Below are 20427 nucleotides of genomic sequence, written 5' to 3' on the forward strand. Positions count from 1 at the left end.
ACTCTCCAACACCAAACTTAGAGTTTGGATATGGGAGTTCAACACCAAACTTAGAGTTTGGTTGTGGCCTCCCAACACCAAACTTAGAGTTTGACTGTGGGGGCTCTGGTTGACTCTGCTTTGAGAGAAGCTTTTCAAGCTTCCTCTCCATGGTTGCAGAGGGAGATCCTTGAGTTTTGAATACAAGGGAGTTCTCATTCCATTGAAGGACTATTTCACCTCTGTCAACATCAATCACAGCTCTTGCTGTGGCCAGGAAAAGTCTTCCTAGGATGATGGATTCATCCTCTTCCTTTCCAGTATCCAGGACTATGAAATCAGCAGGGATGTAAAGGCCCTCAACCTTTACTAATACATCTTCTACTTGTCCATAAGCCTGTTTTCTTGAGCTGTCTGCCATCTCTAGTGAGATTTTAGTAGCTTGCACCCCATAGATTCCCAGTTTCTCTATTACAGAGAGAGGCATGAGGTTTATTCCTGAACCAAGGTCACACAGAGCCTTAAAGATCATGGTGCCTATGGTACAGGGTATTATGAACTTTCCAGGATCCTGTCTCTTCTGAGGCAATGTCAGTTGATCCAGATCACTTAGTTCATTGATGAACAAGGGAGGTTCAACTTCCCAAGTATCAATGCCAAATAATTTGGCATTCAGCTTCATGATTGCACCAAGAAACTTGGCAGTTTGCTCTTCAGTAACATCCTCATTCTCTTCTGAAGAGGAATACTCATCAGAGCTCATGAAGGGTATAAGGAGGTTCAATGGAATCTCTATGCTCTCTAAATGAGCCTCAGAGTCCTTTGGTTCCCCAGAGGGAAGCTCCTTATTGATCACTGGACGTCCCTGGAGGTCTTCCTCCTTGGGATTCACGTCCTCTCCTCTCCTCTCAGGTTCGGCCATGGCGCTTATGTCAATGGCCTTGCACTCTCCTTTTGGGTTCTCTTCTGTATTGCTTGGGAGAGTACTAGGAGGGATTTCAGTGATCCTTTTACTCAGCTGGCCCACTTGTGCTTCCAGATTTCTAATGGAAGACCTTGTTTCATTCATGAAACTTACAGTGGCCTTAGATAGATCAGAGACTAGATTTGCTAAATTAGAAGCATTTTGTTCAGAGTTCTCTGTCTGTTGCTGAGTTGATGATGGAAAAGGCTTTCTATTGCTAAACCTATTTCTTCCACCATTATTAAAGCCTTGTTGGGGCTTTTGATCCTTCCATGAGAAATTTGGATGATTTCTCCATGTTGAGTTATAGGTGTTTCCATAAGGTTCACCTAAGTAATTTACCTCTGCTATTGCAGGGTTCTCAGGATCATAAGCTTCTTCTTCAGAAGATGCCTCTTGAGTACTGTTGGATGCAGCTTGCATTTCATGCAGACTCTGAGAAATCATATTGACTTGCTGAGTCAATATTTTATTCTGAGCCAATATGGCATTCAGAGTATCAACCTCAAGAACTCCCTTCTTCATAGGCGTCCCATTACTCACAGGATTCCTTTCAGAAGTGTACATGAACTGGTTATTAGCAACCATATCAATGAGTTCTTGAGCTTCTGCAGGCGTTTTCTTTAGGTGAATGGATCCACCTGCAGAAGTATCCAATGATATCTTAGATAACTCAGACAGACCATCATAGAATATATCCAGGATGGTCCATTCTGAGAGCATGTCAGAAGGACACTTTTTGGTCAACTGTTTGTATCTTTCCCAAGCTTCATAGAGGGATTCACCTTCTTTCTGTCTGAAGGTTTGAACATCAGCTCTAAGCTTGCTCAGCTTTTGAGGAGGAAAGTACTTGGCTAAGAAAGCCGTGACCAGCTTATCCCAAGAGTTCAGGCTGTCTTTAGGTTGAGAATCCAACCATAATATAGCTCTGTCTCTCACAGCAAAAGTGAAAAGCATGAGCCTGTAGACTTCAGAATCTACTCCATTAGTCTTAACAGTATCACATATCTGCAAGAATTCAGTTAAGAACTGAAAAGGATCTTCAGATGGAAGTCCATGAAACTTGCAGTTCTGCTGCATCAGAGAAACTAATTGAGGTTTCAGCTCAAAGTTGTTTGCTCCAATGGCAGGAATGGAGATGCTTCTTCCATGTAAATTGGAATTAGGTGCAGTAAAGTCACCAAGCATCTTCCTTACATTATTATTATTTTCGGCTGCCATCTCCTTTTCCTGTTCGAAAATTTCTGAAAGGTTATCTCTGGATTGTTGTATTTTAGCTTCTCTTAATTTTCTCTTCAGAGTCCTTTCAGGTTCTGGATTTGCTTCCACAAGAATGTTATTATCCTTGCTCCTGCTCATATGACAAAGAAGAAGGCACAGAAAAATAATAATAATAATAGAGATCCTTTATACCACAGTATAGGGATCCCTTTGTGAGTGGAAGAAAAGAAGGGGAGACAAAGAATGTGATGTAAAGGAAGAAACACAACTGTACGGATGGAAGAGATGTGAAATGAGATGTTAGGACATGAATGAATAAATAGAATAAGATGAGAGAGAAGGAGGGAATTTTCGAAAATTATTTTGAAAAAGAGTTAGTGATTTTTGAAAAATGGTTTTTTGAAAAATGTTAGTAATTTTTGAAAAAATTTTTTTAAATAAAAAATAAAAAATAAAAATAATTAGTTAATTAAAAAGAAATTTTTGAAAAAGGGGGAAGATATTTTCGAAAATTAGAGAGAGGGAGTTAGTTAGGTAGTTTTGAAAAAGTTTAGAAACAAACAAAAAGTTAGTTAGTTAGTTGAAACAAATTTTGAAAAGATAAGAAGTTAGGAGGTTAGAAAAGATATTTTGAAAAGATATTTTTGAAAAAGATAAGATAAGAAGATATTTTTGAAAAGATATGATAGAAATTAGTTTTTGAAAAAGATTTGATTTTTAAAATCACAATTAATGACTTGATTCATAAGAAATCACAAGATATGATTCTAGAACTTAAAGTTTGAATCTTTCTTAACAAGCAAGTAACAAACTTCAAATTTTTGAATCAAAACATTAATTGTTATTGTTATTTTCAAAAATATGGTATAAAAATAAGAAAAATATTTTTGAAAAATATTTTTGGAATTTTCGAAAATAACTAAGAATTTTGAAAAAGATTTGATTTTTGAAAAAGATTTTGAAAAAGATAAGATTTTCAAATTGAAAATTTGATTTGACTCATGAGAAACAATTTGATTTTAAAAATTTTTGAAAAAGTCAATCCAAATTTTCGAATTTGATGAGAGAAAAAAAGGAAAGATATTTTTTTTATTTTTGAATTTTTTATGAAAAACATGAAAATTATGCAATGCATGAAATTTTTATATCAAAACATGTGATGCATGCAAGAATGCTATGAATGTCAAGATGAACACCAAGAACATTTTGAATGCCAAGATGAACATCACAGACACAATTTTGAAAAACTTTTAATGCAAAGAAAACATGCAAGACACCAAACTTAGAATTCTTTAATGCTCAGGCACTAAGAATTCAAAAATGCATATGATAAACATGAAAAGACACAAAACAAAAAATCATCAAGATCAAACAAGAAGACTTACCAAGAACAACTTGAAGATCATGAAGAACACCATGAATGCATGAGAATTTTCGAAAAATGCAAGATGCATATGCAAGTGACACCAAACTTATGATATGACTCAAGACTCAAACAAGAAACAAAAATATTTTTGATTTTTTTTATGATTTTCTAATTTTTTTTGAATTTTCGAAAATTAATTGAAAAAGAAAAATAAGGATTCCAAAATTTTTAATATGAATTCCAGGAATCTTGCATTCTTAGTCTAAAGCTTCAGTCCAGGAATTAAACATGGCTCATGAGCCAGCCAAGCTTTCAATGAAAGCTCCGGTCCAAAACACTAGACATGGCCAATGGCCAGCCAAGCTTCAGCATGTAATTCAGATATGACATGCCTGACATACTCATTCCCAAAGGAATAGACATGGCTTTACAGCCAGCCAAGCTTCAACATGCTTCATGAAACACTAGAATTCATTCTTAAAAATTTTGAATCAAATTTTTGAAAACATTTTTTTTTTTCGAAAACAAAGAAAAATTTTTGAAAGATTTTTGAAAAATTTTTGAAAATAAAACAAAAAGAAAATTACCTAATCTGAGCAACAAGATGAACCGTCAGTTGTCCAAACTCAAACAATCCCCGGCAACGGCGCCAAAAACTTGGTGCACGAAATTGTGATGTCCAGGCTCGAACAATCCCTGGTAATGGCTCCAAAGCTTGGTGCTTTGATCTTAATACATGATTGTCACAACTTCGATACAACTAACCAGCAAGTGCACTGGGTTGTCCAAGTAATACCTTACGTGAGTAAGGGTCGAATCCCACGGAGATTGTTGGTATGAAGCAAGCTATGGTCACCTTGTAAATCTCAGTCAAGCGGATATAAAATAATCATGGAGTTTTCGAATTTAATATAATAAAATAGGGATAGAGATACTTATGTAATTCATTGGTGAGAATTTCAGATAAGCGAATGGAGATGCTTTTCGTTCCTCTGAACCTCTGCTTTCCTGCTATCTTCATCCAATCTGTCTTACTCCTTTCCATGGCTGGCTATATGCAAGGGCATCACCGTTGTCAGTGGCTACATCCCCTCCTCTCAGTGAATAATATGCTCACGCACCCTGTCACGGCACGGCTATTCATTTGTCGGTTCTCGATCATGCTGGAATAGGATTCACCCTCCTTTTGCGTCTGTCACTAACGCCCAGCACTCACGAGTTTGAAGCTCGTCATAGTCATTCAATCATTGAATCCTACTCGGAATACCACAGACAAGGTTTAGACTTTCCGGATTCTCTTGAATGCCGCCATCGTTCTAGCTTACGCCACGAAGATTCTGGTTAGGAGATCTAAGAGATACTCATTCTAGCTTAATTCATGTAGAACAGAAGTGTTTGTCAGGCACGCGTTCATAAGGGAGAAGGATGATGAGCATCACACATAATCATCACCTTCATCACGTTCTTGGGTGCGAATGGATATCTTAGAAGAGAAATAAGAAGAATTGAATAGAAAACAGTAGTACTTTGCATTAATCTTTGAGGAACAGCAGAGCTCCACACCTTAATCTATGGAGTGTAGAAACTCTACCGTTGAAAATACATAAGTGAAGGTCCAGGCATGGCCGAGATGGCCAGCCCCCTAAAACGTGATCACAAGACCAAAATACAATCCAGGATCCAAAGATGGTCAAAAAGACGTCTAATACAATAGTAAGAGGTCCTATTTATAATAAACTAGTCACTAGGGTTTACATGAGTAAGTAACTGATGCATAAATCCACTTCCGGGGCCCACTTGGTGTGTGTTTGGGCTGAGCCTGAGTGTTGCACGTGCAGAGGCCATTTGTGGAGTTGAACGCCAGTTTCTGTGCCAGTTTGGGCGTTCAACTCTGGTTTTGGATCCTTTTCTGGCGCTGGACGCCAGATTTGGGCAGAAGGCTGGCGTTGAACGCCAGTTTACGTCGTCAATTCTTGGCCAAAGTATGAACTATTATATATTTCTGGAAAGCCCTGGATGTCTACTTTCCAACGCAATTAGAAGCGCGCCATTTCGAGTTCTGTAGCTCCAGAAAATCCACTTTGAGTGCAGGGAGGTCAGAATCCAACAGCATCAGCAGTCCTTTTTTAACCTCTGAATCTGATTTCTGCTCAAGTCCCTCAATTTCAGCCAGAAAATACCTGAAATCACAGAAAAACACACAAACTCATAGTAAAGTCCATAAATGTGAATTTAACATAAAAACTAATGAAAACATCCCTAAAAGTAACTAGATCCTACTAAAAACATACTAAAAACAATGCCAAAAAGCGTATAAATTATCCGCTCATCAGTGAGCACCGGATCTTTTTGGAAGAAGAAGCTAGACCCGTGAGACAACCTCAAAGGCGATTAAATCCTACCATTTTGGATGTTGTCAAGAAAGAGGTGACACGGTTACTCGAGGCGGACATCATCTACCCTATTTCGGATAGTGAATAGGTAAGTCCCGTTCAAGTTGTGCCTAAGAAGTCCGGGGTAACCACAATCAAGAATGAAAGTGGGGAGCTCATAGCAACACGGGTGCAAAACTCTTGGCGAGTATGCATAGACTACCGAAGGTTGAACTCGGCCACTAGAAAATATCACTTTTCACTTCCGTTTATCGATCAAATGCTTGATCGATTATCCAGTAAATCCCATTATTGCTTTCTAGATGGCTATTCTAGGTACTTCTAAATACACATTGCTCTAGAGGACCAAGAAAAAATAACATTTACTTGCCCTTTTGGAACTTATGCGTACAAGCGTATGCCATTCGGCTTATGCAATGCCCTGGCAACGGCGCCATTTTGATGAATTGGACTCTTGTGTGGTCTATAATTCACAAATGAAATCTCGTTGCAAGTATAGTTTCTAAACCAACAATAGTCCTTTCATACAAAATTTTTTTTGTCACTAGTACAAACCCCTAAATTTATAAACCAAAGTATTGAACCTTGGGTCGTTCTCCCTAGAAATTGCAACAAAGTCCGTTGTTATTGGTTATGGAACATGTTTTGGGGTTTTTGATAAGAGACATGAAATGTAAATGGTGATGAAAATAAACTAATAACTAAAAAGACCTTGGCAAGGTTTGGTGGTCAAGGATCTCTATCCTAATCACTAACCACAACATGAGAATTGGCAAGGATCAACCCCATTAAGTTATCCTCTAACTAATAGAGGAAAGTCAAATGAGCTATGTGATGAGCGGATAATTTATACGCTTTTTGACATTGTTTTTGGTATGTTTTTAGTAGGATCTAGTTACTTTTAAGGATGTTTTCATTAGTTTTTATGTTAAATTCACATTTCTGGACTTTACTATGAGTTTGTGTGTTTTTCTGTGATTTCAAGTATTTTCTGACTGAAATTGAGAAACTTGAGCAGAAATCAGATTCAGAGGTTGAAGAAGGATTGCTGATGCTGTTGGATTTTGACCTCCCTGCACTCAAAGTGGATTTTCTGGAGCTACAGAACTCGAAATGGTGCGCTTCCAATTGCGTTGGAAAGTAGACATCCAGGGCCTTCCAGAAATATATAATAGTCCATACTTTGGCCAAGAATAGATGACGTAAACTGGCGTTCAACGCCAGCTTTCTGCCCAAATCTGGCGTCCAGCGCCAGAAAAGGATCCAAAACCAGAGTTGAACGCCCAAACTGGCACAAAAACTGGCGTTCAACTCCAAGAAGGACCTCTACACGTGCAACACTCAAGCTCAGCCCAAGCACACACCAAGTGGGCCCCGGAAATGGATTTATACATCAATTACTTACTTCTGTAAACCCTAGTAGCTAGTTTATTATAAATAGGACCTCTTACTATTGTATTAGACATCCTGGATCCTGGATTGTATTCTGATCCTGTGATCACGTTTAGGGGGCTGGCCATCTCGGCCATGCCTGGACCTTTCACTTATGTATTTTCAACGGTAGAGTTTCTACACTCCATAGATTAAGGTGTGGAGCTCTGCTGTTCCTCAAAGATTAATGCAACGTACTACTGTTTTCTATTCAATTCATCTTATTTCGTTCTAAGATATCCATTCGCACCCAAGAACGTGATGAAGGTGATGATTATGTGTGACGCTCATCACCATTCTCCCCTATGAACACGTGCCTGACAAACACTTCCGTTCTACATGAAATAAGCTAGAATGAATATCTCTTAGATCTCCTAATCAGAATCTTCGTGGCGTAAGCTAGAATGATGGCGGCATTCAAGAGAATTCGGAAAGTCTAAACCTTGTCTGTGGTATTCCGAGTAGGATTCAATGAATGAATGACTGTGACGAGCTCCTAACTCGCAATTGCAGGGCGTTAGTGACAGACGCAAAAGGATAGTAAATCCTATTCCAGCATGATCGAGAACCGACAGATGAATAGCCGTACCGTGACAGGGTGCATTGACCATTTTCACTGAGAGGATAAGATGAAGCCATTGACAAGGGTGATGCCTCCAGAAGATTAGCCGTGCCGTGACAGGGCATTGGATCATTTACCCGAGAGATGACCGAAAGTAGCCATTGACAGTGGTGATGTATCACATAAAGCCAACCATGGAAAGGAGTAAGACTGATTGGATGAAGATAGCAGGAAAGCAGAGGTTCAGAGGAACGAAAGCATCTCCATTCGCTTATCTGAAATTCTCACCAATGAATTACATAAGTATTTCTATCCGTTATTTTATTATATTAAATTCGAAAACACCATTATCAATTTATATCCGCCTAACTAAGATTTGCAAGGTAACCATAGCTTGCTTCATACCAACAATCTCCGTGGGATTCGACCCTTACTCACGTAAGGTATTACTTGGACGACCCAGTGCACTTGCTGGTTAGTTACACGGAGTTGTGAACCGTGGTCTTGGCATCATGTTTTTGGCGCCATTACCAGGGAAAGAAAGAGCGATGAATTTTACATACTTAAAGTGTAATCACGATTCCGCGTACCACTATGTCAATCCAAGTCCATACGTCCTAGTTCTCCACTAAATCAATTAGTGAGATCTAGAGTTAATGGCTCCCAATCGTCAATCACTTGGACATTAGTAACTCAAGAGTTCCTAAGTTAGCTTCCCAAGCCAAGAGCACAAAAATCTACTCTAAAATCCAACCAAGCATTTCATCAAACACTTGGAGGGCAGAAAAGAAAAGCATAGTAAATTGCAAGAATTAAAGGAATCTACAACTACAAAAGTAAGAGATTAACAATAGAAAGGCAAAACAATAGAAAAGTAAACTCATAACTAAAAGAAGCATTTAACAAACACATAGAAGGAAATAAAAGTAAACAACATGAATTGCAAGAATTAAAGAGAGATTTAACTAGAATAGCAAGAGATCTACAATAGAAAAGGAAAATAATTATGAAACAACAAGGAACTTACCAATTGCATTGAAGAAGAAATGTAGATCTACAAAAGAAAGTTCATAAACTACAACTAACAATACAAAGAAATTACAAGAGAAGAAGAATTCTACAACTACAAGAGAACAATTAGGAAAGAAAAAGGAAAATTAGAAGAGAGAAGAAGAGCTAGATCTAGATCTAAACCTAATCCTAATTCTATAGAGAAGTGAGAGCTTCTCTCTCTAAAAACTAACTAAAGCATGGTAAAAATAAAATAAAACTAAACTAATGACTAGATGTCTCATCCCTCTTCAATCCTTGGGTTAAATAGCATCAGAAAATGAGTTGGATTGGGCCCACAAGGCTTTAGAATTCGCTGGCCACTAATTTGCTTTTAATGAATCACGTGCAAATCGGTGCGTATGCATACATGCCACGTTTGCACCCTTAAACGTGATGCAACTATGGCAAATCTTATATCATTTCGAAGTCCCGGATGTTAGCTTTCCAACGCAACTAGAACTGCATCATTTGGACCTCTGTAGCTCAAGTTATGATCGATTAAGTGAAAAGAGGTTGGCTTGACAGCTTTTGCGATTCCTTCATTTCTTCATGAGTTCTTCATTTTTACATGCTTTTCCTTCATTCCCTTGATCCAATCTTTGCCTCCTAAATATGAAATCGCTTAACAAACATATCAAGGCATCTAACGAAATCAAGGTGAATTAAATTTAGCTATTCTAAGTCCTAAAAAGTATGTGTTCACTCTTAAGCACAATTAAAGGAGAATTTACAAAACCATGCTATTTCATTGAATAAATGTGGGTAAAAGGTGATAAAATCCTGTAAATGAAGCATAAGATAAACCCTACAAATGGGGATTATCAACCTCCCCACACTTAAACCAAGCATGTCCTCATGCTTAAACCAAGAGAGAGTGATAAACCCCGATTTTGTGGTTTATCTTGTACTTATTTTGGGGGATTTTATCACCTTTTCTCACATTTATTCAATGAAATAGCATAGTTTTGCAATTTTTCCTTGATTTGTGCTTAAATGTGAAAACATGCTTTTTAGGCCTTAAAATAGCTAAATTTAACTCACTTTAATTCCATTTGATGCCTTGATATATTTGTTGAGTGATTTCATATTCATAAGGCAAGTATTGGATGGAAGAAGTGAAGAGAAAAGCATGCAAAGTGGGAGAACTCATGAAGAAATGAAGGAACCGTAAAGCTGTCAAGTCCGACCTCTTTGCACTCAATCGACCATAACGTGAGCTACAGAGGTCCAAATGAGGCGGTTCCAGTTGCATTGGAAAGCTAACATCCGCGGCTTCAAAATGATATAAAATTTGTCATATGTTGCTTCGCGTTCAGGGGCGCGTACGTGCCATGTACCCGTGCACGCCGATGCTGTCCGTGGCCCACTAAAGTGAAATCGTCCCCAGCGATTTTTCAAGCATTTTTGGCCCAATCCAACTCATTTCTGATGCTATTGAACCCAAGGATTGAAGGAGAAATGAACCAAGTAGTCATAGTTTATTTTTCATCATGTTTTAGGATAGAATTCTAGAGAGAGAGGCTCTCTCCTCTCTCTAGATTTTAGGGTAGTTTTAGTTAATTCTTCTTGGATCCAAGTTATAATTCTTGTTTTGATTTAGTTCTTCCTTTTAATTTCTTGCTATTACATCTCCATTCTTCTAGCTTTACTTGTCATTTCCTTTATTTTACCATTTTTATGTTTATGAAAAATTGTTGGATCTTAATTTTCTTTAATGCAATTTTATGTTTCCATGTTCTTTTATGTTGATCTTGCTTACTATTATTGATTTCTTGCTATTGATAGTTATGGGTTTCCTTTAATTCTTGCATTTTATGATGTTTACTTTTATTGTACACTAGGTGTTTGATAGAATGTTTCCTTTAGTTTTTGAGTAGTTCTCTTTACTCTTGGCCTAGGCTAAGAGAATTGAGTGACCTTGAGTCATTGGGTCTCAATGATTTGGTGATTTGAGAACCCATGGTGGTCAACTTGATACTCATTGACACAAACCCACTACTAATCTAATTAGTAGATAGGTTGGGACTTATGGGTTGATGTGATCAAAGCCATTTGACGTACTTCAAGTCTAGGAGTAGATATTACGTACTTAAGACTTTTGGAAGTAGACTTAATGAGCTTGGTTTCTCATAATTATCAATATTTGGTTTGTAGACAAGGATGGTGATCTCAATTTCCCATGTCTTAGCCAAGAGTTATTTTCCCTTATTTTATTAGTTCTTGTTATTTTACCTTCTTGTCATTTACTTTGTGCTTTTACTTTTCTTGCCAATTATAAAATCAACCCCCCCACATCTTCATAGCCAATAATTGAGCATTTTATTGCAATTCCTTGTGAGATGACTCAGAGTTCAAATACTCCGGTTAATTTTTATTTGGGGTTTGTTACATGTGACAACCAATAAATTTTTGATTGGGAGGATTGTTTGTTGGTGTAGAACTATACTTGCAACGAGAATTCAATTATTTGAGGAAATTCTATACCGACACAACAATTTCCTTAAATCAGAGAGCAAAGGGTATCAACATTTATTCAATGTGAACTAATCTAAATGCAACCTAAACTATATGCTTCTATCTATATGAATGCAACTAAATACAAAATGATTCTACCTACTTGGTTAAAAATAAATCAATCTCCAAGACATACATGCACAAGTAGGGCCAAGATCATATGACGATTCATGAATCCTACCAATTCAAGTATAAAAATGAAGTTGAAGTAGACTTGCAAGAAGAACGCTCATGAAAGCCGGGAATCAAGGAATTGAGCATCGAACCATCACCGAAAGTGTTTGCACTCTAGTCGCTCAAGTGTGTAGGGTCGATTCTCTCAATTCTCCCCCAATCATGCTTTCTAAGATTTGTTCTTCTTCTAACAATCAACATTTATTCAATGCATGTATACAAGTATCATGAGATCTTTTCATAGGTTGTAATGGGGCTAGGGTCAAGGTAGGATGCATATATGGTTAAGTGAGCTTGAAATTTGAATCCTTGATAAGCTTAAACTTCCCACCTAACCTGTGACATCCTATACAATTTCAAAGCTAACTTAACTACCCATTTTTCTCACTTTTTCACATACTCATGTATTCCTTTTCATTTCACAACACTTATGCATTGACCCTTATTGAGCTTTGCTTTGGGGCATTTTGTCCCCTTTTTATTTCTTTTTTTTCTTTTTCTTTTTCTTTTCTCTTCTTTTTGCTTCTCTTTTTTTTTCTTTTTGTTTTTCTCATTTTTATTTCTTTCCAACTATATACAAGAACATCAATGCATAAGGTCTATACATTTCATCACTACATGAGCATGTACCCAATTTCCAACAATTTCAATAAAAATACAAAACTACTCTTTTATTCCCCTAATGTCCCAAGATTCCCATATTTGAATGATATATACACTCTTGCCTAAGCTAATCAAAGATCCAAATAAGGATATTTATTGTTTTTCGCTTAAAGGCTTGTAATGTGCTAAATTAAGAACAAGTGGGTTAAGCATAGGCTCAAATTGGCTAACAATAGAAGATAAAAGGTAGGCTATTTGGGTAAGTGAGTTATTTGAAATGATGGCCTCAATCATATAAATGCATGAATACACAAAATAATGGACATAAAGAATCAAACAAATCAAAGATTACAATCTTAGAAAGAGAATAATGCACACAAGAAGAAAAAATAAGTGGTTATAAGATGTAACCACACCATTAGGCTCAATTCTCACAAGCTTGTGTTCTTAGCTCAAAAACTATGTTCCAAAATAAATTCTTTCAAGCAAGTTCAACAAAAAGTTTTCAAATTGATAGGTTGCCCTAAAATAGTTTCTTGCGAAAGAAATCATCACTCTAACCAAGTAGTCCTAATAAGAAAGAAGTGGTGAAAATATGTACAATTTCTAACTAACATGCAACCTATCATGTAATGCAACAACTATCTAACGAAGAAAATAAAAAAAATTGGTGTTGAAAAGGAAATTGTTACCCATGGAGATCAGTCGAACGACCTCCCCACACTTGAAGATTACACCGTCCTCGGTGCATGCAAAGAAGAGCAAGGTAGATGGGTTGCTACAATTGATGAGCTTCTTCGAAAGGTTGTGCACATTCTTCTATAATTTCAACTTCATGTCCAATGGGAAAGGATATAGAAATTCATCCATGATTGAATCCATCTCTTGATAAGCCTCTTTCAAGTCTCCAACTATGATATGCCTTGGAGGTTGCGCACCCTCCTCAACATCAATATCAAGCTTCTTGGAAGGGTGCTCCATGATGCTACATTCCCATGGACTTTCAACATCTCCTAAATCTTCAACCACTTCTTGCTTTTCTTCAATGATCATAGGCTCCTCCAATTGTTCTAACACAAAGTGGCGTCCCTCATTTTCCACCAAAATTTTCAATCTCTCCTTCATGCTATGCTCTTCAATTGATTCTTCACACGTGGCTATGGAAGCACCTTGAGTGTTCAAGCATTGGTAGGCTAAATTATGCACTACCTTAGTCAAATTAGTCACAAACTCTAGGGTGTTCCTTCGCATATTTGTTTGTTCTTGAAGTAGCAAGGTGAGAGAATCATCTATTGGGGCTTGGGATGGATAAGAGGGTTCATTATTTTGGAGAGAGGGTTCATAGTAGGAAGGTGGTTCTTCTTGGTAAGGGTATGGAGATGGTGTGCATTGAGGTGGTTCTTGGTAGTAGTCATGATATGATTGTGGTGGTTCTAAAGGTTCTTGCTCATAATGGTCATAAGAATATGGTATGGGTGATTGGTCATATGATGGACATGGGTCATAGAGAGGTGTTTGGTAATGAGAGGCTTGTGAGAATGGTTGAGATTCATGTTGAGGATAAGAATCATAGACATATGATGGTGGTAATTGATTGTCATAAAAAGATTCACCATAGCCATTGAATTGACATGCATTAGGATGGTGATTATACCTATACGTATCTAGAGGTTGTTGCCCATAGAAGTGATCATTTCCTTGAGGTTCCTCCCATCTTTGGTTCCATCCATAATGAGTGTCATCATTGAAGTTCACATTTCCTATAACACAATTAGAACCAAACTCATAGCCAAAGTGAGAATTCATGATAGCAAGAGAAAATAAGAAACAAAAGCTAATAGGAAATAATGAAACAACATCCTAAAATTAGCAAAAACTAACAAGCAATCCAAAAATCAAGCTATTCACAATATTCACATATATACAATAACCAATAACATAACACCATTGCAATTCCTCATCAAACATTTGGGGGTATGATATGATGCAAGTTATAAAAATTTTCAATCAATTGGGGTGTGCTCTATAAATGGATTCTTTTGAAAATTTCATCATTTTGATTAAGCTTATTAATGCAATGTTATGATTGAGAATTTATGAAAATTCCTTAAATTTGCTAATTTTAATCCTCTCTTATTACCATTCGATGCCGTGATATGTTTGTTAGGTGTTTTCAGGGTTTATAGGGCAGGAATGGCTTAGAGGATGGAAAGGGAGCATGCAAAAGTGGAAGGAGCACAAAAAATTGAAGTTTGAGAAGCTGGCAGCAACGTGCACGCATGGACAACGCGTACGCATGACGAGCGTCACGTGATGCAATCAACAGAAAATGCTGGGGGTGATTTCTGGGCTGCTTTTGACCCAGTTTCAAGCCCAAAAATAAAAATTAGAGGCTGTAGAGTAGAGCTAGGGGGAACGAATCAATCATTCACATTTTTCATTCATTTACACAATTTTAGGTTTAGATGTAGGTTTCTAGAGAGAGAGGCTCTCTCCTCTCTCTAGGTTTTAGGATTTTTAGTTTTATTTCTTCTCCATTTCAGATTTCCAACTTGCTTTAATTTTGTTTCCCTTCTACAGTTTATTATTCTAGCATCTTAGTTTATCTTCTCTTGTTGATTTCTTTATTTCCCTAATTTAGTTTATGAACTCTTCATGTTAGATTCAATTTCCTTTTAGTGCAAATTGAGGTATTTCATCTTTATTGCTTCTTTCTTCATTTGTTGTTATTGATTTCTTGCAATTGTTGGTCTTAGATTTTACATTCTCTTATTACTTTTCTATGATTTTATTTTGTGTCTTCCAAGTGTTTGATAAAATGCTTGGGTGGATTTTAAATTATATTTTTATGTTCTTAACTTAGATTGATTAATTAGAGACTCTTGAATTGTCAAAGTCTCTTATTGAATGGTAATTGAAGATTGCCAGTTAGCTTGAACTTTACTAAATTTAGTCTCTCACTATGAGTTGACTAGGACTTGTGAAGTCAAGTTGATTGTATGCACTTGACCTTCCTTCATTGGTTAGAGTTTAATTAAGTGAAGGCAATTCATATTTATCATCACAATTGGAGATGATAATGTGGATAGGACATCTAATTCTCAATCCTTGCTAAGAGCTTTCTTAGTTATTATTTTATTTTTCTCAGAATCTATATTTTCTTGTTCCTTATTTCAAAAACCCAAAAAATATACTTTCCCATAACCAATAATAAACTACACTTCCCTCCGTCACTACAGACTTATGTTCTTTCCCTTTGCTATTAGAGACAGAGCTGAAATATGGTTGGATTCTCGATCTAAAGAGAGCCTAGAATCTCGGGAAAAGTTGGTCAATGCATTCTTGGCCAAATTCTTTCCTCCTTAAAGGATGAGCAAAATCAAAGTAAAAGGTCAAACCTTCAGACAAAAAGAAGGTGAATCCCTCTATGAAGCTTGGGAAAGATACAAGCAACTGATCAGGAGGTGTCCTCCTGACATGCTCTTAGAATGTTCTATCCTAGGAATTCTCTATGATGGTTGGTGCACAAATTGTGAATCACACTTTTCACAACTCGTACCACTGACCAGCAAGTGCACTGGGTCATCCAAGTAATACCTCACGTGAGTAAGGGTCGAATCCCACGGAGATTGTTGGTTTGACGCAATCTATGGTTATCTTGTAAATCTTAGTCAGGAAGTCAATTATGTTTATCAGTTGAATTGCAATTAAACAAGAGAGCATGGATTAAAGGTTACTTGTTGTGCAGTAATGGAGAATATGTTGGAGTTTTGGAGATGCTTTGTCTTCTGAATCTCTGCTTTCCTCTGTCTTCTTGTTCACGCACGCACGTCCTCCTATGGCAAGCTGTGTGTTGGTGGATTACTGTTGTCAATGGCTACCTTCCATCCTTCCAGTGAAAACTACGCTCACGCGCTCTGTCACAGCACGGCTAATCACCGGTTGGTTCTCGATCCGGTTTGAATAGGATTTACTATCCTTTTGCGTCTGTCACTAACGCCCAGCCTTCAGGAGTTTGAAGCTCATCACAGTCATTCAATCCTTGAATCCTACTCGGAATACCACAGACAAGGTTTAGACTTTCCGGATTCTCATGAATGCCGCCATCAATTCTAGCTTATACCACGAAGATTCTGATTAAGAGATCTAAGAGATACACATTCAATCTGATATAGAATGGAGGTGGTTGTCAGGCACACGTTCATGGGTTGAGAATGGTGATGAGTGTCACGAATCATCACCTTCATCACAGTTAAGCGCGAATGAACATCTTAGATAGGAACAAGCGTGTTTGAATAGAAAACAGAAATACTTGCATTAATCCATCGAGACACAGCAGAGCTCCTCTCCCCCAACAATGGAGTTTAGAGACTCATGCCGTCAAAGAGTACAAAGTTCAGATCTAAAATTGTCATGAGATACAAAATAAGTCTCTAAAAGTTGTTTAAATACTAAACTAGTAGCCTAGGTTTACAACAAATGAGTAAACTATGATGGATGATGCAGAGATCCACTTCTGGGGCCCACTTGGTGTGTGCTGGGCTGAGAATTAAGCAATCCACGTGCAGAGGCCATTTGTGGAGTTGAACGCCAGTTTTTGTGCCAGTTTGGGCGTTCAACTCCAGCTTTTGATCCTTTTCTGGCGCTGGGTGCCAGAATTGGGCAGAGAACTGGCGTTGAACGCCAGTTTACGTCATCTATCCTTGTGCAAAGTATGGACTATTATATAATGCTGGAAAGCCCTGGATGTCTACTTTCCAACGCAATTGGAAGCATGCCATTTCGAGTTCTGTAGCTCCAGAAAATCCACTTTTAGTGCAGGGAGGTCAGAATCCAACAGCATCAGCAGTCCTTTTTCAGCCTGAATCAGATTTTTGCTCAGCTCCTTCAATTTCAGCCAGAAAAATACCTGAAATTTCAAAAAAACACACAACTCATAGTAAAGTCCAGAAATATGAATTTTTCCTAAAAACTAATGAAAATAGACTAAAAACAAACTAAAACATCCTCAAAACTATATGAAATTAACCCCAAAAAGCGTATAAAATATCCGCTCATCACAACACCAAACTTAAACTGTTGCTTGTCCTCAAGCAACTAGACAAATAAAATAGAAGACTAATAGGTTGAGAAGCAATAATATTTCAGAGTTTTTGATTGAAGCTCAGATTCTAATTAGATGAGCGGGACTAGTAGCTTTTTGCTTCTGAACAGTTTTGGCATCTCACTTTATCCATTGAAGCTCAGAGTGATTGGCATCTATAAGAACTTAGAATTCAGATAGTGTTATTGATTCTCCTATTTCAGTGTGATGATTCTTGAACACAGCTATTTTATGAGTCTTGGTCGTGGCCCTAAGCACTTTGTTTTCCAGTATTACCACCGGATACATAAATGCCACAGACACATAATTGGGTGAACCTTTTCAGATTGTGGCTCAGCTTTGCTAAAGCCCCTAATTAGAGGTGTCCAGGGTTCTTAAGCACACTCTTCTTTTTGCTTTGGACCTTGACTTTAACCGCTCAGTCTCAAGTTTTCACTTGACACCTTCACGCCACAAGCACATGGTTAGGGACAGCTTGGTTTAGCCGCTTAGACCAGGATTTTAGTCCTTTAGGCCCTCCTATCCACTGATGCTCAAAGCCTTGGGATCCTTTTTACTTGCCCTTGCCTTTTGGTTTTAAGGGTTATTGGCTTTTTCTGCTTGCTTTTTTTTTTCCTGCAAGCTTTGTTCTTTGCTGCTTTTTCTTGCTTCAAGAATCATTTTTTTATGATTTTTCAGATTATCAATAACATGTCTCATGTTCATCATTCTTTCAAGAGCCAACATATTTAACAGTCTTAAACAACAAATTCAAAAGACATATGCACTGTTCAAGCATTCATTTAGAAGACAAAAAGCATTGCCACCACATTTAACTAATTAGAATTTCTCTTATTAAAACTCGAAATTTTATTGCCTCTTATTCAAAAGATCTACTCCTTTATTCATGTTTGCTGATGATGAGAAAAAATAAACTATAGCTTAATTGGAGATAAAATCAAAATAGCTACTAATTACTATTATATGACTCCTAAGGTAAACTTCTATAAGGACACTGTCACAGAGTTAAGGCAAAAATTGGAAATTAACAACCTTTATTCTGGGGGAACGGGGGTTCCTCTGATCCTTGGGATGCTTGGTCCTGCAAGAGAAGACTTTTGGCGCTTCAATTCCCTTAAGTCACGCCCTTGCTCCTCTTGTTCTTTAAACATATAGGTCAGCATTTGACTGTGTTCCTTCTGTTCTTTTATTATTTGCTCCATAGCTTCCCGTATCTTGGTAACAGACGTCTCAAGATACTCCCAGTATTCAGATTGAGGGATCTCTGGGAGGAATTCCTGTGCTCTCTTCTTGATGGGATCCTCCTGTGCTTGTTGTTTTTCCATTGATGCTTTGGTGATTGGCTTCTCAATTGGGATATACTCAGTTATTCCCATCCTTACTCCAGCGTCCTTGCAGAGCAGAGAAATTACGCTTGGATAAGCCAACCTGGCCTCTTTAGAATTTTTGTTAGCAATTTTGTAGAGTTCAGCTGAAATCAGCTGATGAACCTCCACTTCCTTTCCCATCATGATGCGATGGATCATCACTGCTCTTTTAACTGTGACTTCAGAACGGTTGCTAGTAGGCAACAGAGAATGCCCAATGAAGTCTAGCCATCCTCTGGCGACTGGTTTGAGATCCTCTCTCTTGAGTTGATTTGGGACACCCTTTGTGTTGGTGGTCCACCTGGCTCCAGGGATACATATGTCCTCTAGAATCTTATCCAGGTCAATGTCTGCTCTCATCATCCGCCTGTTGAAGGAGTCTGGATCGTCCTTTAGCTGAGGTAGCTTTAAGATCTCTCTGATCTTGTCAGGGGTGGTATGAACAATCTTTCCTCTGACCATGGTCCAAAATTCATAGAAGGCAGTTCCAGATAGTTTTTTCTTGTCAGTCTGCCACATATTAGCATAGAACTCCTGGACCATGTTCCTTCCTACTTTCGTTTCAGGATTAGCTAGGACTTTCCAGTTCCTAATTCGAATTTGCTCCTGGATCTCCGGATATTCATCTTCTTTCAGATCGAATCTAACTTCCGGGATCACTGATCTCAGACCCATTATTTTAAGATAATGGTCTGAATGTTCTTTAGATAAGAACTTCCCTTGATTCCAAAGTGATTTTGGAACGCTCTCTTTCTTGCCTCTTGGAGTGGGTTGTTTTCCTTTAGGAGCCATGATCTTAGTGATCTCGGATAAACACACCAAACTTAGAGGTTTGCTTGTCCTCAAGCAAAAGAAAAGAAAGGAGAGGGATAGAAGGAGAGCTAGGTGCAATTGTTGATGGAGGAGGAGGGAGGCCGAACCCAAATTTAAAGGGATGGGGGGGTGGGTTTTCGAAAAATTGGAAAAGATAAGATAAAAAGATTGAGTTGAAAAAGATAAGATAGAAGATATAGTTTAATTTTGAAGAGATATGATAGATTTTTGAAAAAGATAATATGGAGATTTGAAAAAGATATGGATTAGTTGAAAAGATTTTAGAGTGAAAAAGATAGATTTATTTTCAGAAAAGATTTGAAAAGAGTTGGATTGAATTTGGAAAGAGGGATTTTTAGAAATTAAGGATTTTAGAAATCAGGGTTCTTAACATGTTCATGTAAAAATCATGCATTGAAACATAAAATTTGAAATTAGAATGGAAATACGTGTGGAAAAATTGAATTTGGCTCCTCCCTGCCCTCCTGGCGTTTGAACGCCCAAACACTGCCTGTTTTGGGCGTTCAGTGCCCAAATGCTGCTCTCCTGGGTGTTCAACGCCCAGCTGCTGCCATTACTGGCGTTCAACGCCCAGTGGGTGCCCATTTCTGGCGTTAAACACCCAGATTGCTACCATTACTGGCGTTTTCTTGCCAGTGAGCTCTTTTTCTCTGTTTTGTGTGCCGAGGTCTTCTGTAAATGATTATTTACCTTGTTATCAATGAACTCTATATAAATAAATAAAAATAAAATAGAAATAGGGCAAATTGCTTAGAGGATTGATGCCCCATGGCTGGGTTGCCTCCCAGCAAGCGCTTCTTTATTGTCTTTAGCTGGACCTTGCTGAGCTTTTAATCTAGCTTCAGCCTTGAGCATTCTTGCT

At 37.7% G+C, this 20427-nt stretch overlaps 1 non-coding gene across 1 annotated transcript; it reads left to right on the forward strand.

Annotated features, from left to right (window-relative positions):
- The first annotated feature begins 1664 nt into the window (after positions 1 to 1664).
- On the forward strand, positions 1665 to 1768 carry LOC148545133 (small nucleolar RNA R71). The gene has a single exon (XR_015901067.1). It is a non-coding gene; the product is annotated as a small nucleolar RNA R71 (small nucleolar RNA).
- Positions 1769 to 20427: the final 18659 nt, after the last annotated feature.

The sequence above is a fragment of the Arachis ipaensis genome, chromosome B9 (genome assembly GCF_059453495.1).
Source record: "Arachis ipaensis isolate K30076 ecotype BB chromosome B9, ASM5945349v1, whole genome shotgun sequence".
NCBI classification, from domain to species: domain Eukaryota; kingdom Viridiplantae; phylum Streptophyta; class Magnoliopsida; order Fabales; family Fabaceae; genus Arachis; species Arachis ipaensis.